This window comes from Rhinolophus sinicus, chromosome 17 (genome assembly GCF_057876585.1).
Source record: "Rhinolophus sinicus isolate RSI-liver-muscle chromosome 17, RSI-T2T, whole genome shotgun sequence".
Lineage (NCBI taxonomy): Eukaryota > Metazoa > Chordata > Mammalia > Chiroptera > Rhinolophidae > Rhinolophus > Rhinolophus sinicus.
In genome coordinates this window covers 143,338,815-143,366,002 of record NC_142517.1, presented here as the reverse complement: position 1 = coordinate 143,366,002, position 27,188 = coordinate 143,338,815, and the positions used below count along the sequence as shown (strand labels likewise).

General features: G+C 37.7%; 1 long non-coding RNA gene across 2 annotated transcripts; it reads right to left on the bottom strand.

Moving 5' to 3' along the window:
• Positions 1–1,114: 1,114 nt before the first annotated feature.
• LOC141572243 (uncharacterized) lies at positions 1,115–24,517 on the bottom strand. 2 transcript variants are annotated; one of them, XR_012497536.2, is made up of 6 exons: positions 24,336–24,517; positions 18,692–18,829; positions 17,447–17,498; positions 10,530–10,779; positions 7,270–7,390; positions 1,115–3,996 (listed from the first exon to the last, which is right to left on the bottom strand). It is a non-coding gene; the product is annotated as an uncharacterized LOC141572243 (long non-coding RNA). The 2 variants fall into 2 exon arrangements; XR_012497535.2 differs by lacking the exon at positions 1,115–3,996 and having other exon boundaries at positions 6,463–7,390.
• Between the last annotated feature and the right edge of the window lie 2,671 nt (positions 24,518–27,188).

The following is a 27,188-nucleotide window of genomic DNA, read 5'->3' as shown; positions in this document are numbered from 1 at the left end:
CATCAACTAGGATTCTACATGATTCGTTAGCTATACTTTTTCTGTCTCGTGTAAACTTTTTTTCCTCCCAGAATGAGCTTCACCCCTGGACAGGATGGGAATGAAGATCCCCTTCAAAGGAGCCACATTTAAGGCAGCCTTAAGATGAACATGATTTTAATGCAGCATTAAAAAATATATAATTGAATGCAAGCAAATGCATGCTGCACAACAAAAAATCAAACATTTAAATACAAAGCCAGGGTTGGTATTACTGTTTTGTTTTGTTTTCCTTCTGTTTCAGGCTCCCCTTATTATTAGTCCTGTCATTTGGGTCAAGGGCTTCTGAGCCACTGAGAGACCAGATAGGATTCTTTCTCTCAGTGGAATTTAGGGCCACCACAGGACCCTCGTGAATCATCCTCACCTGGGGAACTGCTTCTTGAACTCCAGGATGCCCTGATAGTTCGCCCCAGGATGAACCACCCTTTGAGGTTGCCCTGGGAGCTAAAATGGCCCCAAGGGCTCATCTTCAGGTAGTAGTCACAAGGACTCCTCCGTAGAATAGAGGTCCAGAAGGAGCAAGGAGGCATCTGCGTGGGTGAGCCACATTCAGGCAGAAAAAGCACATGTAAACTTCAGTGGTCATATTAATGGTATTATGAACTTGCATGAAATTACACTACATATATGTTTTATAAAGGCATATCTGTGGGAAAGTATTATCATTGAGTGTTTAACCTGAGTTGTAGCTTCTCACTGTTAAGGCAAATTAAAGGAAAAATAGTCCTTGCCTCTTTAAACTATATGACATACATTATCTTGAGGTGGACTCTGCTGAAGACATTCAAATGTCATACATGATGCATGGGATAGGACCGTGGAGTGTAGGTGGTGGGACAGGTCACCAGCGCAGAAGGGAGTATTTAGTACTGACGTTATTTAGAGTTTCTGGAGTATACTAACAAAAAGAAGATTGATTTGTAGTTTAACTTCTTATTGCAATCTTGTTTTTAAGCATGCCATAGATACTATTCTTCCTTAACTCAGAAGGGACCATTTCCCCCAGTCCTGGGATAAATGGCCCAAATCCAGACTAAATACTAATGAATGGGTAAACAAAAATATGAAGACTACAGTTGTTATTTTATGGCATAATTTTGATATTTTACAAATAAAGGATAGAATGTATTAAAACATAATTAATCAATATTAATAATAAAGTCATATTTTTATTTTATTTTTGTTGTTGTTGTTGTTGCATTCCATGAGGATGTATCCTGTTCTAACAAATACGATGAAGATAAATGAGTTAAGTCAAAAGCATTATGAATCTTTTCAGAATAATGCCAGAATGGTACATACAAAGAATATTGTATGAAGATTCAGATGGCCTCTTTAAACACTTAATCTTTGAGCCTCAGGTTTTTCACCTAAAAATTGATAGTTATAACTTTTTGACTACTTCACAAAAAGGTTTTGAAATTAAAAAAGATGTAGCAAGCGAACACACTTTGAACACTATAAACGTGTGCAACATAAGCCAATATTTTATAAAACTGAACAAAGGTATACTAACTCTTTCAAAAGGACATTCATTCATATTAAAATGTTACCAGCACTTTCTGTGAGATGGTTCAATTTTATACTGTTTCCTCAATTCTCACACTATATCTGTTTCTAAGGCTACTCTATTCTTATTCTAAAACAAAGTAAAACAAACGAACAAAAATCTTCATTGTCTACATATTCTGTTTAGTATCCTATCATTTACTGAACCAAGAAAACAACACAAACAAGAACACTCTCAGTTCCTCTCCATTTTCAGTTTTGTCTTCTAGAGTTCAAGTCGAGTGATACAGATTCAATCATGATTATTTCTCCAAAATAAGTCATTTCTTTAGAATTCTTATGTGATTAAATTTTTGCCATTTTTATTTAATATTTTGATCTAGAAAAATGACTTCACTTTCCCTGCAGTATTTGGATTTTTTGGAGTTTATTCATATGAATTTTTTTTTTCTGTCAGTCTATTCAAATGAATATTATTTTTTCTCTGTGAATTTTTTTTTATTAGAACATTACATCTAATAGAAAGATTTGCTAAGAAAATAGGTATATGCAGTTTAAATTATATAACCAAAGTTAAAACAGAGAGACATAAAATACATCAAAGTTTTGTCAGTCTCTAAATTTTAAAGTAGGTATGAAGCTGCTACTAAACTATAAAAAGCCATTGTTGATTTTATAGAATATATAATTTGTGGGCTCAGTCAACGGTGTGTGGGAAATTGGGACCCAGTTCTTTTGAAGGAGATATACAGAAAACATTCTTACTTTCTTTGTTTCCAGTTTTGTTTGTTTGTTTTTTTAAGGGATCCTCATATTAATTTCAGGATATCACTGATTCTTGCAGCTAAACAGGAGTGTGTGAGTCTTGAGTGTGTGTGTGTTTGTGTGTGTGTATGTGTGTGTTTATATTTATATTTGCATAATTCTTCCAAATCTACTCATTGCAATAGCCAAGACTATCATTTTGGTTCTAGTATTATTTTTTTTCCAACCATTTCTTCACCAGTTTTCCTTCTGAAAGTATTTCCTCTCTTATTTTAAACCACCACAACAGATGGATTTTGAGCACATTTCCTGCTTCATTTCTAGAGTGGCTTCTTATTATGAAGCAGAATTGTTCCAATATCTACAGTGTTTGGCAAAGTTTTTGCCCAACACTTTTAGGAGAACTGCCTAATACTTTCAGTCATAGGACTCTTTTAGATCTTTATTTAAATGCTTGGTTAACTCATCCAATAGAAGTGATAACATGGCTTTTAGTTTGGTAAAGAAACAAACTCTGGTCAAAATTAATTCTAAGGAGCACTCCTGCTGAAGTAATTTGTATTTGATCCCATGTAGAGATTGTTAACATGAGCAGATGTTATAGAAGCATCTGGCATTGCATGTAAAATTCAAGTGATCACTAATAATTATCTAATAAATATCATAAAGGAATGATCACTAATAATTATCTAATAAGTATCATAAAGGAGAGGAATCTTTTTTTTTTTTTTTCAACTTTACCTTTCTGGTTAGAAAGGGACTCAATCAACATTAGGCATGTAGTCAATGGGAAAAGGTTGGCTATGCAGCCAAATCATTGAGACTTGGGTTCTGGCACCCATTCTTTCACTTATATATTCTGGTTTTGGATACACACTAGCTCTCTAAGCATATTTCCTCATTTGTAAACCAAGAAGGTTCAATTAATCAGGCTTTAAGGTAGCTCAATATTTCCAGTGGAAAAAGAGACAAAATATTAGGGAAGGTATAAAGGCATATCAAAACCTTTCCTCTCATTAGTGTTGAGCAGTGCAAGTACTCTTTCTTTGTTGGCTATGTAAATCAGCAATCTAAAAGGTTTTTGATGATGAAAATGGCTGAAAGCCCCATGTTTGTGAAAACAAATATGCCCTTAGAAGAAACATTTGACTTTTCCAGTTAAGAGAAATGAATTAAGTTGAAAAGGAATCTGCTAAACAGGAATTCTGAGTACTAAGCATGGGCACAAATTCAAAATATTTAAGAATTGGAGAGTAAGGCATTTCCTTTGAAATGTTTTCTAGAAGCATTTATATTTTAAACATAATATTGTGCAATACTGAACACTATTTAAATTTAACTTATAAGGAGTTTAACTTTCATAAAAGAATTTGTTTCATTTCTCCCTTTCACAAGCAAAGTGCCACCTATACTTACTGTCACCGTTACGTTACCTCCTACATCTTATCCCCCTGCCACTGGAGTTTTGCTACCACTGCTTCACTGAGACTGCAACTGCCAACGTCAACAGTGACCGATTTGTTTTCACAAGCAATGGACTGTTTCAGTCACTCAGACTTTCCTGCATCACTGAATGCCTGTCCTTGAAACGCTCCCATCTCTAAGCACTCATGGTCCATCTTCTTCACCTCTTTAGATTTTTCTTCCTCTTCTGATCCATCCTTTCCAGCCTCTTTTTTTCTTAAGATTAAAAATAAAGTTTATTAATCAGTACAGTGCATGTCACAGGCGAGAAACCAAAAACAGAAATAACTCAAAATAACATATCAGAATTTCAGCTTCTATAGCATCTCAACAAAGGAGAACTAAGTTGTGGAGAAATGACAGGACAAAGGAAAGCAGCTTTAGACTTCCAGGGTCAGCAAATGGAGTGAAGGTAAATATGTGGGAGGAAAATAACAAAATAAGGTTTGTTTGCAGATTTCCCTAGTGCCATCTCTGGGCTCATAAGAGTGTCCTCTTTCCTCCTGGTACAGGAAGTGTACTTTTCACATGGGAGTTGTATCTCCATGTAGTGACAATCGATCACTACAGAGGTTTGGTTTGGCTTTCTGGTCTAGAACCCTTCTTCTGTTCATTCCTTAAAAGTCTGTTCAGAATTGCCTTTCTCTCTTATCACACACTGTCTTGAAACCCTCATCTATTATCAAGGCTATGTGCTGATGATTCCCAATTCTACAGCTTTTCACAGATTTACCTCCTAAATTTGAGATGCTTATATCCAACAGTCCTCTGGATATTTCCACTTGGATTTCTGGCCAACACCTGAATTAAAACATACCATGGTCTGAGTCATCTTCCAGGAACTCAGACTTGATTCTTAGGTTTCATACCCACCACAACTCTTATTCGCCAAAGGAATTGATAAATCTAGATATTTACTATATATTCCTAAAAATCATTTACTCCTTTCTGTCATCATTGCCCCATCATCTCTCACTTGGATTGCTTTAATTGTTTCCTAACTAATTGACCTACCACAGATCTGTTTTCCCTACTCCAGTCATTCTGAAATTTTAAAAATACGAACAAAATAATATTATTGTCTTTCTTGAAACTCGTCAGTGCCTTCTCATTGATCTTAGACTAATGTCCAAATTCACTACCAAGTTCACTACAAGAATAAGTCCTGCATGATCTTCTTTGGCTGCTGCCTGCCTTTCCAGCCATACCTCTCACCACTTTCCCCTTCCCTGCCCTTGTGCTTACTACACTGAATGTCTTTCATTTCCGGGACACTACTGCTCCCTTGAGGCTCCGTACCTTTAATAGAATGGTTTCTCTCCTAGCACTCCCGTGGCATTCCCCAGCCTCTGGAGTTTGCCTAAGTCTTACAGACTCTTCATGCCTCAAATCAGCAGCACTTCCTTGGTGAAGCCTTCCCCATGCCCCACCTGCCAAGCCTGAGTAAGACCTCCCACTAAGTATTTTGCACAGACCTTTGTAGGTTCCCTGTAAGAGTCCTTCTTGTACTTTCCTTTTCTCTCAATGGTGCACAATTACCATGAGGACAGGGACAGTGTAGACCTCATTCACCCTCATATTTCACACCCAGAATGATGCCTGACATATAGAAGGTGTTAAGTAACTACTGAAATTTTGTTCTCATCTCATATCATTTGCTTCACTTTTTTCATGTGTTTCATCTCAAATAAACTGTGCTTTTGCATAAAGCATGATGGATGCTACACTGATCACCAGGGGTCATTGACCCCTGATTATAAGATCAGTTTGTTGGAGTCATGAAAACCATCCTTTGAGAGCTGGAACACACAGACATAGACATAACTGTTAATAGACGGGCCATACGGCCTGGGCAAGGCCTACAATGCGGTCATATACAACATAGCAAAAAGATTTTATACAATGACGTTGATGATGGTGATGACAATGATGGCCACAGCAAAATAAATGTCATCATAACACCAAACCCCAGACACAAGTTGTTATTTTAAACCTGGCAATTGGCAACACTCAGTATATATGAGTTTTGAATGTAGTGTTTATAACAAGAGACTCATTATTCAAATCGAATCAAATATTCAGAGGCGTTTTTAAACTCAAGTTTGTGGATTCCTTTAAGCACATTCAACCCCTGATTTCTTTCTCTGCTGCTTGTCTCAGTGACCAACAGCTAGAAAAAAGCAGGAGAAATGAAAGGAAATGAAATTCATACCTTCTAATCTTGCTTCAAGCAATTTTACTATTTTAAAAATTATCAAGTTGGGGGTGGGCAAGGATAATGTAACTGATAAATGAGTTTGGGAGACTCTGTGGAACTCGGTGATGCTCTTCTTACCCCCATAAGCATGACTAATCATAATTAAATTATAGGTTACATTTCCTTTTATGCAGAGGCAGCCCTGACTCACAAACCAAATATACACACATCGTTTGAGGGTTTTGCTTATGAAATCCACTGTCCTCTCTGAAAAATAAAATATAAGTGATTGCTATCTGTCACATTCTTTTTCACACTGAAGATTCATAAACATCTTACAGCATGTTCTCACCGAGAATTATGTGATTATGAACACCAATGCTGCTTTGTTCCTTTCTTATCCTAACACATCTCCATGAAGAGTTCTAAGCATCTTTATTATATTTCAAAAGACCCCTGATTACATTTGTAATTGAGTCAAAATATAAGATTCAAAATTGATTTATTAGAGGTAGCATTAAATAATACAATTTAATTATCTTCCACTATACAACTACCATCATCTAACTTTAATTCATTATAACGAAAAAAAAAATGCACCCTAATATGTGTTCTGGTTAGAAAAGTCATCTTTTAGACTCCAAATGTTGGATCATGTCTTTGTACTTTTATGTTAGAATGTTTATTCTTGTACTGTCAGACATGTTAAGATGCCAAGAAGTTTCCAGAAAATTGATATTTTGAAGCAATAGTTTAATTCTAATGTGACATTTAAATATTCATCTTCTTATCTATTTTTAGCCATTCATCTTATTGATTAGTACATTTCACACTATTTAAATATTTATTTTAAAAATGTTCCTTGCAATGGGGTATGGTGTGTGCTTCCCCGAGATGGGCTAGGTAGCTTGGAGACAGAGTTAGGAGGAAGACTTCCTGTGGAACTTTGGTACTTCTGATATTTGATCCATGTGAATATTATCTACGTAAAATAAATATTAAGTGGGGTTTTTTAAAAATGCAACAGAAACATTTTCTTTGATACAAATTGCACATGTGTTTTGACAGCTCAGAACCACTTTCTGAGTGTAAGAGGTCATAATCAGTCAAAAGTTGTTAAGAATTCAGATCCAATTCCATTTTACAGGCCCATAAATAAAGACCATAGCAGTAGTTTGTGTGGCATCAAAAGAAAAAAATGTTTGCTTCAGATTAAACTTTGTACTTTGATTGGGAAATGAAAATTAGTCTGTGACCTTGAACCCCGAATCTCAGGAAGTTGTGGGGCTTACTGTGCATAATCCTTGAGAGATAGATAAAAGGATTGCGGTGCTCTGCCAGGACAACATTCCAGAGAGTTTTCAGTGTGCTCCTCAGCCCTCTCCCCACGTGGTCAGTTTATCACTCCAGGGCCTGAAAGCCATAAAGAATAGTAACATATACAGGAAATGGTTGTAAAGAGATAAGAGAAAGTGGCTTAACCAAAGAACATGGAAGGTCCTTGTTAATTATTATCATTTAGGGAAGGAAAAATGAAAGAGAAATGAAAACTGGCTTTTATAAAAGAGACGCTTACCAAATGCTAACTGAAAATTCACGTGTGTTGTTACTGAACGCTAGCAGAGAGGATGTTTGTGAACTCCTGAACCCTCATTTAGGTAATTATCACATGCAAGTTTGTACAGGGAGTATACTGGGGGTGCCAGAAAAATGTATACAAGTGGACACTTTGGTCAACTTTGCTCAAGCAGTAGTTCGCCGTAATCAGAAGTGTCTGGACGCTGATGGTAACCACTTTGAGCACCTCTTGTAATTGCAGACGTCAAACGTGAGCTGTATTCATCTTTTATTGAGTATTACAATTTTAATACAGTTTTCTTTTCTTAAAATGTGTATACATTTGTTTGGCACCCTCTGTATGTGACCTTTCTCTCTGAATTGTAGGCTTTTGGAGAAAAGGTACAATGACTTTTGTTTGAAAGGGAAGGGGTTACAAGCATGTACTTGAGGTCAAATCCTGGCTCTATCACTTACTAGGCGCATGACCTTGAGCACCGTAGGTAGCAGAGGTTCAGCTTCCTCTTCTGTAAAATGGGACTATAATAGTATGTACCCAAAGAGTAGTTTTAAGGATTAAATGAGTTAATGTTTGTAAAGCTCTAAGACTGGCACATAGTGTTATATCAATGCTTGTTAAAGAAAAATACATGTGAGTAAAACAGTAGAAGTTTCCTTAGGTAAACTCAACTAAATCAGTATCTATCGCCTCTAAAACATTCATTGAAGCCTTAAAACTCTGAATATTCATGGTTACCAGCCAATCTCTTGTTGATCCCCTGCTGCCACCAGTGGAATTGTTTGCTTATTAAACTTGGTTGCCTTATTCCCAGATCTATTTATTCCCAGATCTATCTATAATTTTTGTTTTTTTAATTATGCAATTGAATCTTATGACTAAGCCTATTAAATAGGCATTCAATGGAGAACTGTTGTGTGTGAGAACTAGATTGAAGGCTTTGAAGACACTTGATAAAGAGAGGTTGTTTTAAAAAATACTCTTGGATTCAGTGTTTATGAAGCAACTGAACAGACTGAGGGGGAAAACATCATAGAAATCTGGAATGATTTTGTGCTGAAAACTGTTTTCAAAAGTCTTTAAGTTCTGGATCCACTTAATAGAAACTGAAACTGGAAATTGTAGAAAAGGCTTTGTGGGTGTGGTTTGTGCAAGAAAGACAACATAGAATTCCAAGAGAATGATCCATAAGCAATAGCAAAGCTTGGCTTTACAGTGAAAGTTTGGTCGATTTATGTGGATTTATATGTTTTAAGTTAAGAGAAAACATCTTTAATTATTATGCATCTTTTTTGATGGTTTTATGAACAAGTAACATTTTCAACATCAGGTAAAAGGATTTCTACCACAATTGGAACTATTGGGTTTTAGAGTCCTTGGCCTGGCTTTGAATCCAGGCTTGGCCACTTATTAGCTATGTGATCGTGGGAAAATAATTTGCTTAACTTCTCTAGAAGTCAGTTTCCCCAACATTGAGGTTTTCTGGAGGATTCAGTGCAACACTGCATGGAAAGAAAGTACTCAGCACGGGGCACAACACATGGTGAACACTGACCACCATTATTATTGTGTTTTCTTGCATTCTATTCACCCCCTAACTTAGTGCCTTACATGTAGTTGTTATGGAATAAATGCTTATTATTATTTTTTAAGGTAATGATGATTAAATCATTCAAGAAATAATTATCGGGCATACTATTTGTCAAAAACTATAAACGATGATGCTTAGAACATAGAAATAAAGTAAGATATAGTTCTCTGCCCCGTTTGAGAACCTTTTCCATTAGCCAGAAGTTAGATTAGACATCACAATGAACCTCAACATTATCGATCTTGTCTTGTGGCCAAATATTAAATGGAAAAAAAAAAATGATATTGATGATGATGGGTAAGGATCTAGCTATTACTGTTTTGGGAAATAGTCATTTATCCTTTCATTCAATAAACACTTGTTTATCAAGATATATCCTAGAGGAGGAAATAGGATCATGGGTGATAAAAACACATAAAGTAAATAACTATATAGAAATAAAATCCATGATAGGGGAGCACAGAGAAGGGAGAGAAATGACAGCAACTTTATGTAAAGATGCATTATATTTCTAAATGCTTCTACCATACTTTACCCATACATAAATCTAAAGAGCCTGTTCATAAAATCAGACATAATGTCAAGTAGGATAAGCTTTTACAAGTTGATGAAAGTATGTGTTGGGGGTATAAGCATGGATTTCCAGTAAAACCGAGATTGGAATCCTGACTGCCACTTACTAGCTGCTTGACACTGAGAAACTTACTAAACCTATTTAAGCCTTAATTTTCTTATCTATAAAAATAGAGTTAAGCCCAACTATTGTGAAAATTCAATAAGAAAACATGCCTAAGCTGTCTAGAGCTGTGCCTGACAGTACTACTTCAGAAGGCAGCTGTTAGGACATGCAGGAATCAGCATTTTCCTCAGGCTGCCTGGCGGAGTGCCAAAACGTGTCCCCCAGACCATAGGCAGGGCCAACACTTCTTGGAAACCCTTGATAAACACTTAGGGAGTTTGTAGCTTGGCTCAGTCCTATGTGTCTATGTTGATCCACAGAGCCAACCTCCTATAAGGCAGCTGTTTTTTTTATCTGTTCCACTTTTTAGTCAAAGCTTATCTGTACCGTGTATAGCTGAAGAAGTTAAATTCACTCAAAGACATCAACCCTGTATCTCTAAAGAAGGTCTTTTGATGTTTTTGTTTGTTTCTTTGTTCAGTTTGTTCTATTTGGGGGATCCAATAGGACTCCTGGTGCTCGATTGCAGCTACTCGATTGCATCTATCACGCTACAAAACATGCACAATTTTACAGAGATCTTTTCATGACATACCCAACTCCTCTGAGCACCTCCTAAATAATTATCCACAATATTTGGTGACTATTAGTTTTTGAGCTTAAATTCTTTCTCTGTGGCTTAGTAATATGTTCCAACTCTAGATACCTTGTTCTATCAACAGCGATGTCCAATAAATATTTGTTGATTGATTTATTTTGCTGAGTGAGTGAACTCCAAGGCCTCATTCAGTGTCCTTATGCACAGCTGTGTAAACTCTGTCGAATGAAACTGAAGCTTGCCGCATTCCAGGAGTAATAAGGAATGAGTTAGCCAAGTACTTCTTCTCTAACGTGTCTTCCATCAAAGAGCCTTAACATCTTGCTGACATAAAAACAGCTTCAGGAGAATAAGAACACTATGACAAAAAAACAAAACCACTTACATAAAGGGTTTAATAAAAAAAGAAATAGGAAAAGGACAAAAATGCATGTGTCTATTAATAAAGTGAGGAGAAAGAGAGAACATCACTTTCAAATTGCAAATGAGAGTTAAACACGATTTCATAAATTTTCATGGTTTCTCTTCCACCAGTGTAAAATTCCATATCAACATGCTAGGAGCCTGATACACTTTAATTAGATCCCTAGATATGCTCCTAAGTTTAACAAGCAACCTTATACCTTCAGACAGACACTCTGGGAGCAGGAGGAATTGTTCTGCTGTGCAGCTAGCGCATAACTTTAACTACCTTTGCTCCCAGCCATCGCAACAGTCATAACTGGAGGAAAATGAAAATTGCATCTCATCATATTAATCTCTGTTCACACTTGCTCCCAAATATAATTTTAGAAAAATTAGCTTGCATGTTAGGGTTCTTAGAAATTCAGTTGGTTTTCATCTCTGACTTGGCAATGAATAGCTAGCTACAAAAATTGATTGATTGACTTTCCCCTACCCCCTCCCATCCTAAACACTTGCCAATTTAAGTCAAAACTCATTCCTTGCACTTACATGTGACAAAAAGAAGCAGAAATGGCATTATATATGCTTTCTTGCTTGAGCCCAAATAGGCAAATGAAGTGACAGAAAGAACACATCTAAACTTATTGCTTGCTAAAATGCTATTTCCTGCAGAGGTTTTTGCATGGGGCTTCCCAAAGGGCTCTTATCCTCTCTGTCCAGTTTTCTAGCATTTCCACTCCTCCCATCAATTAATGCCAGGCCCAATCCTTCAAACTGCTTTGTCTCTTACCTATAAGGAATAATTAACTTGCAAAGGAAAGAAAAGGGGGATGAGATGGAAAAGAAAGAACTATGCCCTATAGCTTCCAAATGCCATATTTTCACAGAAGTTGTCCAGAGACAAGAAAAGGTCCTGTTAACATCAATGAAGAGAGAAAACCCCTTCTTTGTGATTGTCAAAGACCTTTGGCCTTGCTTTGTGGAAATCACACCCTGGATAATTTTGCATGGCTTGGAATGTGACAGGGAGGAGGAATACACCTTTAAGTTTAGAAAGTACTCCTCCCCATACTCCTCTTCCCGCCCCCCCCCCCCCCCCCCCCCCGCCCCAGCTCAAGTCAACACAAAGGAAAAAGTTGACTTCTGGACTTTAATCCACACTGTGGGCTTCTGTTTCCCCCCATCTTACAGGCACTTAATTTACAATGAACTCGACTCCCATGACCTTTAGGGAAACACAGAGGGTTGCTTTCTGTGTGTTTTTTTCCCCCCAGTGCATCCATTTCTATCTCCCTGTCCTGCCGTCCATATGGAAAGCAGATCTGAGAACCAGGCATTTCATCTGAGTAATTCAAAGACTCGAGTGGAAATATTTCAGCTCTAGTCCACAAGTTTGAAGATCTGCATGTCTCTTCTGTTGATGGTGACTGAAGAAAATAAGCACACAACTGAAATGGAGAAGAGTCTGCCCATTCAAACATACACATGCACGCGAGCACACACACAAATGGCGCAGAGCCCCATCCTGATGCAGGGCCCTTCTGTCCCTCTGAACTTCCGACTTTCTTACGTGCTCTCTTTCCTAACTGGGCATTACTTTCACAGACTCTTATTTGAGTTTGCTTCATGCTTTCAGCTTTCTCACACCATCTAGCTGACAGCTTCTATGAGCTGTAGCTAAAGAGGCTATTGTCATGAGATTAAAGGAGAAATATGCTAAGACGTGCGTGTGTATTAGATGGAAATTCCCATACATGCCTTTATTACTCTGAGGATAATTAATTGTTTTGGGGTAATTTAAGCAATAGAAAAGTGAAAGTTCTGATTTCAGTTGTATCATCTATTATACCCTTAAATATCCTCACATACATCACAACATATGTCTTAATTCTGGGTTAGGAAATTGTTTGCCATCCTCACAGCTTCTATTTATCATACAAAGAATGTTAAGACATATTGTTTACTACCTTAAATCTTCAGAAACTAAATATGTATTTTCCCTTGGGCAACCGGGGAAGGTCAGGAACGTGAATGATTCTTGGACCGTATCCAGCAATCACTCTGCACTTGACATTCCTCCACACACAGTTCCTACACCTCTCCATCTCATGTTTCAAAGACTTTTCCTCCAGCCAAACAAGAACTTTAGAAACACTAACGCTAAATAAGGCACTAATTTTGAAAAACAGCTTTAAGATGCAGCTCTGCTACTAGTAGTTGGGTGATACTGAATTGCCACCAAACCTTGCTGGGCCTCAGTTGTTGTATCTGCAAAAAGAAAGTATTGTAAAATGTGATTTTTCAGGAACTGTCCAGCTCTACCATTTTGCTTGTCATATGCCATCTCTCAGGTATTTCAGCTATTTATGGCTGTCTATGCCCACTATTTTTTGCAAGAATTCTATACTTCTCAAGGAATACATTTTACACAGGTCTAACTAAACATAACTGGGCGAGTTCTGTGAAACACGGCTATTAACTAAGCACATTATGTTTTCAAATAAGAGTTTTGCCTAGCAAATTAAGATTTCCGTTAAGTAAAACAACAACAACAACAACAAAACTATTATGCCGCCCATCAAAATCACGATGACATTTTTTAAAGAAATAGAACAAAAAATCATCAGATTTGTTTGGAACCACAAAAGACCCCAAATAGCCAGAGCAATCCTAAGAAAAAAGAACAATGCTGGCGGTATCACACTCCCTGACTTTTAGCTTATACTACAGGGCAACAATAATCAAAACAGCATGGTATTGGCAGAAAAACACACACACACACACACACACACACACACACACACACACACACAGACCAATGGAATAGAACTGAGGACCCAGAAATAAACCCACATAAATATGGACAATTTTTCACAAAGAAGCCAAAAACATACAATGGAGAAAAGACAGCCTCTTCAATGAATGATGCTGGGAGAATTGGAAAGCCACATGCAAAAGAATTAAACTTAGACTGCTATATCTGTCACTGTGTACCAAAATTAACTCAAAATGGATCAAAGACCTAAACATAAGACCTGAAACAATAAACTGCATAGAAGAAAACATAGGTACTAAACTTATGGACCTTGGGTTCAAAGAGCATTTTGTGAATTTGATTCCAAAGGCAAGGGAAGTAAGAGCTAAAATAAATGAATGGGACTATATCAAACTAAAAAGCTTCTGTACAGCAAAAGAAACCATCAACAAAATAAAGAGGCAACCAGTTGAATGGGAGAAAATTTTTGCAAACAACGCCTCTGATAAGCGGCTAGTATCCAAAATATATAAGGAACTCATACAATTCAACAAGAATAACAAAAACAATCCAATTAAAAAATGGCAGAGGACCTGAAGAGACATTTCTCCAAAGAGGACATACAAATGGACAATAGACATATGAAAAAATGCTCAACATCACTAATCACCAGAGAAATGCAAATAAAAACTATAATGAGATATCACCTCACCCCAGTTAGAATGGCTATCATCAACAAGACAAATAGTAACAAGTGTTGGAGAGGCTGTGGAGAAAAAGGAATCTTCATACACTGTTGGTGAGAATGCAAATTGGTGTAGCTACTATGGAAGGCAGTGTAGAGGTTCCTCCACAAATTAAGAATGTAATTACTATATGACCCAGAAATCCCTCCCTGGCTCACTGGTTACAGCTCAAAGCCAATTAGCCACAGCTGATGGCCATCCAATCACAGTTGATGGCCATTTATTACCTGAGCCAGCACCTTTCCACTTGAGGCCAAGAGCATGGAAACTGCACTCCTGGCTCTGTCCCCATGTTAGTGTCTCAATACCATGTTTTTGTTTTTGTTTTTTTTTAACAAGAAACTTTTCAGATGAAAACTTTAAACAAGCATTGGTAGGGCATACTGTAGGGTGACTCACTCAATGCCCATTCTTATTTATCTTCCTCCTTGTCTGCCTTCTTTATAGAGGCAGGGAAGCCAACATCCAATTTTCACATCTAGGTTTGAGCTGGCAGCAGCCATTTAAGACAATTGTGTCCAACTGGCTATAAGTGGTATCTGCTGGGAAAGTCTCCCCTTCCTAAAAAACCACAACCACCACAAAAAACAATGCAAAATCTTACATGAAAAAGATTTTTTAAAAATTCCTTTTCTACCTTCTGATGCTGGAGACACAGCCACTATCTTGTGACCACGAGGCCAAAAGGCACATGGCAATGACAGCAGACAACAGGAGCCTGTGATTGGTTGTTTCATTGTTTATCATGAATCCAATTGGGGCATCTTTGATAACACAGAATCTACCCCCAAAATCTGAAAACATTTATTCATAAAAATATATGTGCTCCAATGTTCATTGCAGCTTTATTTACAATGGCCAAGACATGGAAACAACCAAAGTGTCCTTTGATAGATGAATGGATAAAGAAGTTGTGGTATATACACACAATGGAATACTATTCGGCGATAACAAAAGATAAAATAGTACCATTTGTAACAGCATGGATGAATCTTGAGATAATTATGCTAAGCGAAATAAGTCAGACAGTAAAAGTTGAGAACCATGTGATTTCACTGATATGTGGTATATAAAACTGAAAACAACAAAACAACAAGAGAAACAAATGAAGAAACAAAAACTCATAGACACAGACCATAGTTTAGTGGTTACCAGAGGTTAAGTGGGGAGCAGGGTGGTAGATAAGGGTAAAGGGGATTCAATATAAGGTGATAGAAAGAGAACTAACTCTGGATAGTGAACACAATATATAGATGATGTATTACAGAATTTTACACCTGAAATCTATGTAACTTTTCTAACAATTGTCACCCCAATAAACTTTAGTTAAAAACAAACAAACAAACAATTACTCTGATCTTAGAGAAAACTCAACAAGAACCAGGTAAGTGCATTGATCCAGATGTATCAAACTTCAGTGTCCCTGATTCAATTTAAAAGGATGGAGAAACACACCCGGCAAATGCTCCATTACTTCACATAGCCTTTACATTTCCTCCTTTTTTTTCTCTTTTTTTTGGTTAATATTACCAAAGTAACAAAACTTACTTTTAGAAACACTCCCATTTCTAACACTAGTACCTCTATGAATCTGCTAAGGATAATTGAAAGCAAAATTAAAGTCACACTGACAATCTCTTGCTATATTATTTTGTCAAGACGTAAACCATCAGTGCATGCAGCAGGACACACGTGGTGCCTGTGACGATTTGAAAGCAGGCTTTTGGCAATAGGAAACAACTCTTAAGTGGTGAGTGGCTATTGCTCACACACATATAATGCAAACACATCATCAGCAATTTATTCCTTACCTGAGAAGAATTTTCCTTTTACTTCTAAGTGACACATACGGTGACATATTAAAACTCACACAGAATGGTAGCTGGTATACACCTAACCTGTGTGTTTGGAAATGGCAGGTCCTGTTGCTCCACAGTCAGCCCCAAGAGTGACGACTCAAGGACTTAGTGTTCCTCTCAGAACACATCAGCGTGTGTTCACGCACACTTCTAATTACTTACCTTCGGCTCTCGCAGTCCTGTGAGGCAAAAATTGTCAAAGAGCAGAGAAATGGCAAAGGTAAGCAGGCAGTGCCTAAGAAAACCATTCTTTCCCTGAGCTGAGGTCAGTTTGTCTTAGATCTGGGTTATGTGGCTTTGTGCAGAAGGAAACAGAGGCATAGATATGAATGCAAATGTCTAAAATGTGTTATTCTTTTGCACATTTGTAAGAAAACATAAGAACAACCTTGCTGGAACATGACAGTCCAAAGGGAATGTGGCAGTCTATAAATCACATGTTAAATGCTGGAACTGGGTAACATGCTTGGTAATTTTCTGGAAAGACTTTTCCAAAAAAATCTTTCCAAGGGATAAACCTTTCCTAAGCTGATCCTCTTCCTCCCTTGTTGGTGAGAGGATATTTAGTTAGGACATGTTATCTTAACTCAACATGAGAATGGTGTCAGGCTCATCTTTATTATCTGAAACCTACAAGCAGGTGAAACCTCCATCGCTAATTTAGTTGCATATAGTGGAACTACTGTATGATAAAGTGACAGAGGATCCCCTTTCTCCTTTTCATTAATACTTTCCTTTAATGGAAAGAGAAAAATCCTCTGAGAAGGTGTTTTCTTTTTTTCAGTCTAGTGTTTTGACCATCCAAATAGAAACCATGCTATAAACATACATTAATGTCTAAAAACTATTAGAATAACCAGCATATGTACCACCTGAATTGTCTGCATTGGAGACCTCTGCTGAACTCTGTACTCTTTTGGACTATTTTAATCAAAGCCCAACAATCTTTTCAGTCTAAGAATAAAAAGTGATTATACTGCCTCTCATTTGATAAAGGAAGTTTAAGTATGAAGGGAACTTCCAGGTACTCAAACGCCACATGAACTCATTAGGATTTGTATCAAACATCGATATGATTTTCTCAGATGAAAAGAGTGGAATCTGATTTAGAGTCAGTGTGTACTGTGCATTTTTTGTCAAATAAATACACGCAAGCCTGTATTATCAGCTAAAACAAAACAGGTATAATAGCATTTACCTCAGAGTTAATGCGAGTAGAAAACAGTAAATATGAAATAAAAATTAGTGGCCATCTCTTACCTTTAATTTTCCCTTTGAGCTGATGCTGTAGTTCAAAGATATATCACATCCTCTAAAAAAATAAAAAAGAAATATAATGTTAGTGAGTATGTCAGTCGCAGTCCAATCAGGAAAACAGAAATACTCTGAAAATTCCATATAGAAGTGAATCTAGTCCAAGATACTAGTTAGAAAAATTTTAGTTGGGTGGAGGAGTAACGGGGGTGGGGAAGGAGCACGATACAGAGATATGGATTTGCTGCTAAGGTCGCTGCCAACGCCGCTGGAGTGCAGAGTTATCTGTCATTCTCACTACTGCCTCCCACTATGCTGTGATCCCTAGACACAGCTGGAGGTCACAGTCACTCAGCCACCTTCACCTTTTGGCTACCCTTCTGTCTGGAATCAGAAGCAGAAAGATTTCCCCCTTCATTGTCCTTGCAATCCCACTGAAATATTTCCTGTCCACTGAAATGTTTCCTACCAGCAGAGCTTAATAGGAGCCAGTCAGCAAGACAGTTTGGGGAATGCAATTTCTAGAAACTTCCTTCAATACAGAGGAGAAAGTGGGATGAGCACCGACAGACATTACCTAGAAGAATAAATAATCTCGGTAGTTACCATCCCAGCACCAGAAAGCCAGCAATAATTCTGGCTCAAAAAAATGATCTGTGTTTATCTCTCCTCCAAAATCCCATGTCATATATATATATTCCCATGTCATATATATATATATATATATATATATATATATATATATATATATATATATATATTCCCATTTCATATATATAATGGAATTGAAAATGAGAAGGAGATCTGTGATAGTTAATTTTATATGTCAACTTGACTGGGACACACAGTGCCCAGATATTGACTAAACATTATTCTGGGTGTGTCTATGGGTGTGTTTTTGGATGAGATTAACATTCGAATTGTTAGACTGAGTAAAGAAGATTGTCCTTCCTAAAGTGGGTGGTCCTCATCCAATGTGCTGAAGGCCTGACTAGAACAGAAGGCTAAGGAAGGGAGAACTCACTCTCTCTGCCTGACTGGCTTTGAGCTGGGACACAGGTCTTCTCCTGCGTTTGGACTCAGAAGGGAACTTACCCCATCTGCTCTCCTGGTGATCAGGCCTTTACCATGGCCATCCTTAGTGCATGTGAGGAATACATGACAAAAACTACGTCATACTTTTCTTAGCACTACCATGAAAAAACGTATTCTTAAGATTTACCCACAATATGTCCATCAAAAGGTACTCACTGAATTTAATGCTTAATTGAATATACTTTCAATTCTTTCCCTGACGTTTTGCGTTGTCATTATTGGTTGTTCTGGGTCTCCAGCTTGCCAACTGGAGATCTTGGGACTTCTCAGTCTCCATAATTATGTGAGCCAATCCTATAATAAATGAATAAAGATAGATTAAAGTGATAGAGAGATAGATAGAAAGAAAGATAGATAGATAGATAGATAGATAGATAGATAGATAGATAGATAGATAGATAGATAGATCCTCTTGGTTTTGTTTCTCTGGAGAATCCAAACAAATACAAGATTCATCAATAAATAAAACATTTTGGTAAGTTCCTAGAAGAAAGAGTGCAGATGGTGTCACATTGATGAATAAACCCCCAAAGAGAAGACTGTATCCCCCAAAATCCACAAGAGTCAGTCACACCAAGAGGGGCAGCTACCACTCCTGCTGGTGCCCAGCAGATGCAGCCGAAGCCAGGAAGCAGAAATCGGCTATAAATAGGACACTTGGGAATGGAGTAGCTGTGGAATAGCTAGAGCAAATTGTTCTTTCCCAGCTCCTGCATGAAAAAATAAAAAGAATTGTGCAAGAAAGGTGTGGCCCAAATATGAAGTGAAATAAAATTTGGCATGACTTTACACCAGTTATGGAGTATAGAGCAAGAAACTCTGCAATGACTTTGAAACTTGAAGTATTGTCAATCAAGTAAAGAGCTTAGTAACACAGGATTACATTTCTTTCTCTAGAAGCATAATCACACTATTTGGTTCTTGCAATACAAACATATTGTAAATACTGCTTATTGATTTTCAATTAAAGTAGAAAACGTCATTACAGTATCAGAGCAGAATGCATGAAATAAGTTTTGGCAACGGAAAAGCAAAGGTGCAGCCACCAAGGCTGGGAGGGAGAGGTGGACAAAGAGAAGTAGGAAAAAACGCTCATGCATTTATTTCCTCATCTAAGACAATGTGAAGTCAATGGATTCTGTCTAAAATTGATGAGTCAAGAAACATATTTATGTGTTTCATTTAACAGTTGTAAAGTTAACCCCTAGAAGAATTTTAAAAATTAACAACACATGAAGAATGAAAGAGGAGATGGAAATAGGGCTAGATTCCTCATTGTTCATATTCAGGAGTAAATAAAGTCTAAAATGTAAAAATTAAGAAATCAAGTTACAAATACGTAATTCAGTATTGTGAATATGTAAAACCGACAAGATCAGAAAGAGTAAAATTTATTCCCTCTTGTGAGTAAGGCTATGGATGATGGAAGGAGGGTATTTTGTTTTTGTATTTTAATGCTTTTTTTTCTTTTGTATTTTTTAATGCATTTAAATGTTTAATTCTGGGCAGGTATTATAATTTTATAATCAAAACAAATAAATACAGAGGAAATTTCCCTGTCAGTGGAGAGGGTACAGGGAGGGAAGTAATAGAAGCAGCCCTCTTTTGCCTCAACTCAGTGCTTAGTTACAATGATGTTATGAACATTAAGCAGCTACAAATGTAAACTGAATAGCTAAATGCTATTGTCTGATAAAGTGAAACCAACAGCATGTATTACCAGACGCACCAGATCTAAGTTATCTTTCCTAGAGTCAGCTGTCAAATCGCAAGAAGTTTTCAGGCTGGTTTAAACCCCTTTCTTTCTCTTTCCAATATTTAATTATAGAATTTAACTCAAAAATAATCATTGGAAAGACAAACTTTCCCAAGCTATCTCAATGGGAAGTGCTCCTCAGTTTCTTATAGAAAAAAAAAAAAAAAATCACTGTTGTAAAAAAAAGTAAATACATAAAACTCACTATGCCTAACAAGATTATATGGTCAAGATGTCACTTTGGTTTTACATTAAGGAATAATTCAAGTGGGCTGCACTTCTCTGATTTCTGGCTGAGAAATGCACAAACTGGGGAAAAGTCCCCTTGTATTTTGTATTCTCCATAAAAAAACCTTTTTGAAATGCAGTCCCAGCTTAGCCTGCATTCTGACTCAGTCCTCAGTGCACACTGAAGCTTCTGGCATTTGGACCACGCCTCTGTCACTACCTAGAACCTTACAATAGCTCACCTTGATGCAAAATGGTGACAGTTAATAGTCACTTCATAACTAATCTATAAGAAAAGTGTGAGCAATCGTTTTTGATCCAGAATTGCCATGACGCCCAGACATCAGGGTCAAAATATTTGGGCTAAAATAACAAGTCAATACATGTTTTTTTGCTCATCATCCTATTCCCGTTGCCTTCACTTCCTTTAGTTAAAACTTAGCTTTGCAAGTTCTTGGATAGTTTATAGTTTATCTAGTTGTTCATAAGCCTCATTTGCAAAAATATTCCCAGTGTGTTTTTTCCAAATAAAAACCCATTACCTCCAAACAATCTCACCAAGTTACGTTTTTTGGATGCCCAATGACCTAAGGGTTAAGTTTTCCAACTAAGACAGAGCCCAAAACTCCCAATTTGAATGGTCCTAGTTCTTTGCAATTCTCCCACAAGTTTCCAAACCCATCAAAAAAACTAACGTGGTCACAGAACCCTTGGAAGTTCATATACCCTTTCGAAAAATAAAATCTTTCTATTTAAAAATCAAACAGAGCAAAACACAACCTATGCTAACCCATAAGGAAAATAAAGTACTGGGGTGTGGAGAATTTCCAACTTCTGAACGACTTGGTGTTCCCACATAGTCAAGATTAATATGATTGCACTCTGACTGGCTTGTCCTGTCCCCATGGGTGGAAGTGGGCTCAGAAACATGTTGGGTGAAGAAATTTCCCAGTGTATCACAATAACCAAGCCAGCTGTACAAAGTCATTTCTACACAGATACAGAAATATTACAGATTTTCTGACAGGCTTAATTATGGTATCTATTTTGTGAGCTCTTGGATCTGGGCCAGATTAGGAAAAACATGGGAAGTTTGCTGGACAGTGGATGTTCCTGTGCATCATAAGGAAAATCTTGGCCTGAGACTTCGCAGCTCTAACTCCACATCGGCATAGATACCAATGTTTATCAGAACACACACAGCAATAAAAATTAACCACAAGGTTCAGAGAATTGGGGGTTCAGGTTTCCATTTAACTTAATTTTCTGGTTGACAAGGGATTAAACAAACAAAAAAACACTTATTTTATTCAAGCCTTTGGAGAGGAAAAGGAAAGAAACTAATACTTATCGACCATTGCAGCAAATATTATGCTAGATTTTAAGAATGTTATTTGTCTTCACTATAAGTCTATGAAATGTGTATTATTTTAAAATATGTTATAGGTGAGAAAATGGACTCAGAAAGGTTACGTAAATTGTTCAAGTCACAAAGTTAGTGTTCAGAAAATGTAAAATTAAAACCTACGTTAGTCTACTTCCAAAAGACGATGTCTGCCTAATATTTTAACAATAAGAAATTCTGTTTCCTTATATGTGTAGATTTAAAATAATTAGCATATTTTAATTTTTATCAAAACAATATTTGTTCAATGCTAATCTCTGAGCTCACTGTTAAAGTTAGAAAGGTAAACTCTATGTAACAATGCCTAAGAAACTTTCAGCAGAATAGGCATTATTTGGTAATAAGTATTTAGAATACAGTATTTATTTTTGTGAAATAGTCATTTTCATGGTATGATGGGGATGAGCTAGCAGGACCTACTACTAGTAGCTAGAGGTGGGAGGATGGCATCAAAAAGAACTTCAGAGAAAAGACAATTTCAGGTGAGTTTATCAGTGAGAAAGATACATACACCGGGTGGGGAACAGTACAGGCAATGGCCCAGAGGCATGAAAGTACAGGGCACATTCGAGACTCTACAAGTGGCTCGGCACAGTTAGAATAAAGGGGACATGTGGGACACTGATGGAAGGGAGCTAGAAAGGTAAAGACAGAGCCATAGCACATACGCTGACTTGCTCTATGTGGGTGACTGAAACTGTGAAAGAAAGTGGAATGACAGCAGATTTTCATTTAAAACGATCTCTTCCAAACAGAGGGGGTTCACTTCAAGTTACTTTGTAGACTCTGCAAACTTGGTGAAGGACTACCAGTTGAAGGGAGAGGGGAGGCTTCTGGTTTCAATGAAACCTCTGCACGTCTGCAGTCATCCGTAGGAGTCTGTTACCTTTGGGAAATCTTATAGGTGTCGAAGGCAGATGACCCTGGATTGAATCTCACCAGGACCCAGGCTTACTTTAAAAATTACATTTAAAAAATGTGTTATTGATTTAGGTACCTGATACTTGCTTTTCTAATAAATGAGGGGTAATAGAAAAAAAAATATTTGACTGTTTCTATTAATACCTGTTTTACTGTACATTTCAAAAGATCAGCTGCTGTTATGTCTCCTGATGCTGTCATTGAAATCCCCCACAATGGTGGATTTTACTCTTTATCTTCAAAGTGTCCCAGTGGGAAGAGGGTGAGTGGCTACACCAGAAGTTTCAAAAAGCCTGCCAAAGTTTCAGATTCATTTGAAGTCATTTTTATTTAAGTCATACCAATCAAATATTGTGCTCCATAATATACTCGTTTTTAAAAACATAAAATACTGTTGTAAATTCCTTCACGTAGCCCCCAAATATCCTTGGATACATTTGAAACACCAGGAAAATATACCATATTTGCCAGGTGAATCTTTGTTCTTCTCTGTCATAACCCCACTTTACTTGGAGACTCCACTACTATACTACCTTTGTTAGCCAAAGGCAGGCTACCCAGTAATTTAGGAAATTAATAAATAGACCTTAATTTCTTATGTCAATATATGTAGCTACTCTTTCATGAACTTTATTCCCAAGAATCACATTAGCTGTTAAAAAGGAAAATCAGAAACCCAGGATTTATCCAGGAAGACTATTTTAATTTAACGTATCATACAACTGACATTAAAAAAAAAAAATGCACACACATTCCTAAAACATTTGAAACAACACAAAGGGACCCTCAGGTAAAGGAGCCAAAATTCGCACATCCTCTGGACTGTGGGTATTAATGCAACTCAGACTAGAACTGTGACAGTGGAACTATAGTATTTTATAAAAGCAAATTATGCTACATAGAAGGATATTTTTAAAGCATATACAATATATTATAAAATAGTGCTAAAGTGAAAAAAGGCAAAGACTACAAAATAGAGAAAGGAAACCTAAAAATAAATTGTTATGGTGTACCTTCCAAAATCTGTTAAGCTGAGCCTTCCCTGATCATTTCAATCATTGAAACTAATAGTTAACGCACACTATCACATTGAACCAGTAATGAGGTATGAATATCTTCCTGTTCTTTTCCAAAGAGAAGACAAAGGCTTATTGGGGTAAGTTAAATAGCAAAGTTAAACAAAAGAATATCAGAACACTTCCAAACTTATAATTACTTTCTCTGGAAGCACTGACACCTGCTTGTAATGGGGAACTTGGCAACCCTTCTCCTTTGGGGTTGTCCATTCACATCTCTTTGCCACAGCTTGGAATGCTAAACAAAGTCTCCTTATCCACAGAGGTCAAATGTGAGCAGACAGATAACCTGGAGGCAGCCATTCATCACTGGAGATGCGAGTAAGGCCGCAGAAGAGAGGTTCACCGTGCTACTCCCCCAGGTTCCTTGCATGACCTAAACTAGTACGGGCACCCCACCCTGCACCAGCTTACCTCCAGGCCCACTGTTAGCGCTCTGCTCTAAGAGTCACAGGTGAAATGCATCACTCCAGCCCAGGTGTGCCAAGGCAGTGTCTGCCAGGGAAGTATCTCTGGTTCTAGGGGAAGATCACTGACCAGTTATCAGGCCTTCAGCCAGTTTTCAAAATGAAACAAGCCCTTGCATGCCACAGTCTCAGTCCCACTTCAGTATTTGAATGGGCTAAAATGAAACCGGAAGGAAAGACCTAGATATCTTCTTCTCTACAACAACAAACAAACTTGGACATGGAAGGTCTTCAAGAGAGTATTTAGCCCAGCGCTTTCCTGATTTAGTAGGTATTGCTCTAAATTCTATGGAGAGAAAAGTCCTAAGACCTAGCAGGCAGAGGCTGTATCCTGTGAAGAATTTATGATTTAAGTGGTGTTATTCTGAGCAAACATCTCAACCCAACCCAAAAGGGCTTGACTAAAATAGCAAATTGGAAAACGCCGAAGTAAGACCTAATTGGTCACACCCAAATGTTGTTGCTTCCTGTCTTGGAAGTCAAATCTTGCTGTTACATGATTATCGTAAGAAGCCTTATTCTTGGCAGGTTTCTTTCTCAGGCCCTCCTGTTGCTTCTAGAGGAATCTTTGATATTAAAGTCACATCCGTTTCTCTTTCCCTAGAGAAGAGATGTGGTGGCTGTTATTTAAGTGGTTGGGATCAGTTCCTTCATTTGATAGCACCAACTGTCTGTCATTTAGGCAGGAAAAATCTTCAGAAAAACGGGGAACTGGCTCTTTCACACTAGCATTTTATGGGACTTCGAAGTCAATTACAGATTGAACCCCAAAGTACAGTTTCTTCAGTTTCTTATATGCTTTGCTGCGTTCTGCTGAGCTAAGTGGAAACATTTCAGTCCTGGAATGTCAGAGAAATGACGAAAAATGAAACCTATCAGTTACTCACTCCAACATAAGGAGGAGCTGTCAGTAACTACCGTGAGGTTTCCTCCAGCTCTAAGCCCAGAGACCTTTGGAGACTTGGTAGCAGTTGGATCCATATAGAGGACAGGAGAGCCAGGTTCCAGTTCCAGGAATGTGACCGTGGACAAGGCAGTGTTCACCCTTATGAAGTAAAGATGAAGAATAAGCCCCCAGAAACATATTTTTCTGATAAAATTTCCAAGACTCTGGCAAAGCATTGTATGTTGGAAAGAAAACAGGATGGAGAACAAGGAACAAATAACAATAATACCTTTCATGCAGATACACTGCTGCACTGAATCCTCAACAGCTGTCTGAGGCCAGTGTCAGTGTCCCCTTTTTACAGGTGAAGAAACAGAGACGTGGAGGTGTGCAGACAATACAAAGTCACATTTAATAGGTAGCAGAGCAGAGATTCCAACCCATGTCTGTCTTCTTCTGAAGTCCACTGCTCTTCATGTCCTCCCGTCTGGCTCACAAAAATGTTGTGACGCTGTGTGCCCATTACTTTCCTTCCTTGTACCTTAAACCCCCTTTACACTCTACCCTGAAGGGACTTAAAAGGTGGACCTCAAGCACATCAAGTGTGGGAAGGGTCCAGGAGGAAGCAAAGGAGAAATGTTCAGTCCTCACTTCCCCACTCTCCTCTACTTCCAGAGCAGTTCAACTGTTAGATATTGATATACTGAACTTCTTAATGAGATCCGTTTAATGAAAAAAACAATGGTACAAATGCTTGAAAAAAAGAAGAAGGGAGGGAGAAAGAAAGCAACAAAGAAGGAAAGAGGAAGAAATTGAAAACTGAGTGACTTTATTGCTTCATCTCTTAGGATTTTTAGAGCTTAAGTATTCATTATTTAAAATTTATTTTTCAATTACAGTTGTCATACAGTATTACATTAGTTTCAGAAACACAACATAGTGATTAGATATTTATATACCTTATGAAGCAATCACTGCTTACCATTCTTTAAAGTGGCAAATCTAGAGGAGATTTTACATTTATAAACCACTTTATAAGCTACTTCATAAACCAGGTGGCACCCATCAACTTTTATGCTGAAATAACAAAAATTCCCAAATCTCTACAGCTAACAGTAACTAACGTCTACTTTTCACTCATGTTACTTGTCCTACACAGATCGACAGCGGCTGTACTCTTGATGTCTTCATTTCAGGACCCAAATTGAAGAAGTTCCGATCCAGGGCAGAGCAGAAAGAGCAATGGTAGATCCATGAGATACTATTTAAAACTTTTGTGCAGCAGTGAATTATGTTGATCTCACTCTCCTTTCAATTACTTAAGTCACATGGCCAAGCCTGAGAGCTACACATGGGGAGAAATGATCTTCTTATATGGAGTGGTAGCAAACAATTAGGAACAATAATGTTCCTCACGTGACTGAGCCATTCTACCCTCTAGTCACAATGTTGTGTGCGTTTCTGTCCCTTTCTTGAATAAAATACACTCCCCGCTTCTCTGAGAAAAATACTCGCAAATCCACTCCACTCTAATCCAGTCGTGGCCCCAGGCGCAATGTCCAAAATTTTATAATAGTCCCCATGTCAGGGCCCGACGGGAGTCCTTTTGAGCCAGAGATTATGAAGGTAAAACCAGTTACCTGCCCCCTGTCACACATCCACACTAGTTGAATCAACCACAAGGTCCCCACAATAGATCATCCCAGGAAAAAAGGGGGAGATGTGAGGAACACAGCAGTCACAGGCCTATAGCAGTTCTGAAACTGTGCTGGTCAAACGTTCCAAGTGCTCTCCTCTGGGGCACAGGGAGTGTTCTACAATTAAGCCCTGGGTCCGGTCCCCGGGAAGAGCTCACCAGACTGTTGGTGCCATGGGGTCTTGGCCCCATTCTCTGAGAGCGTCTTACTTTTTCAT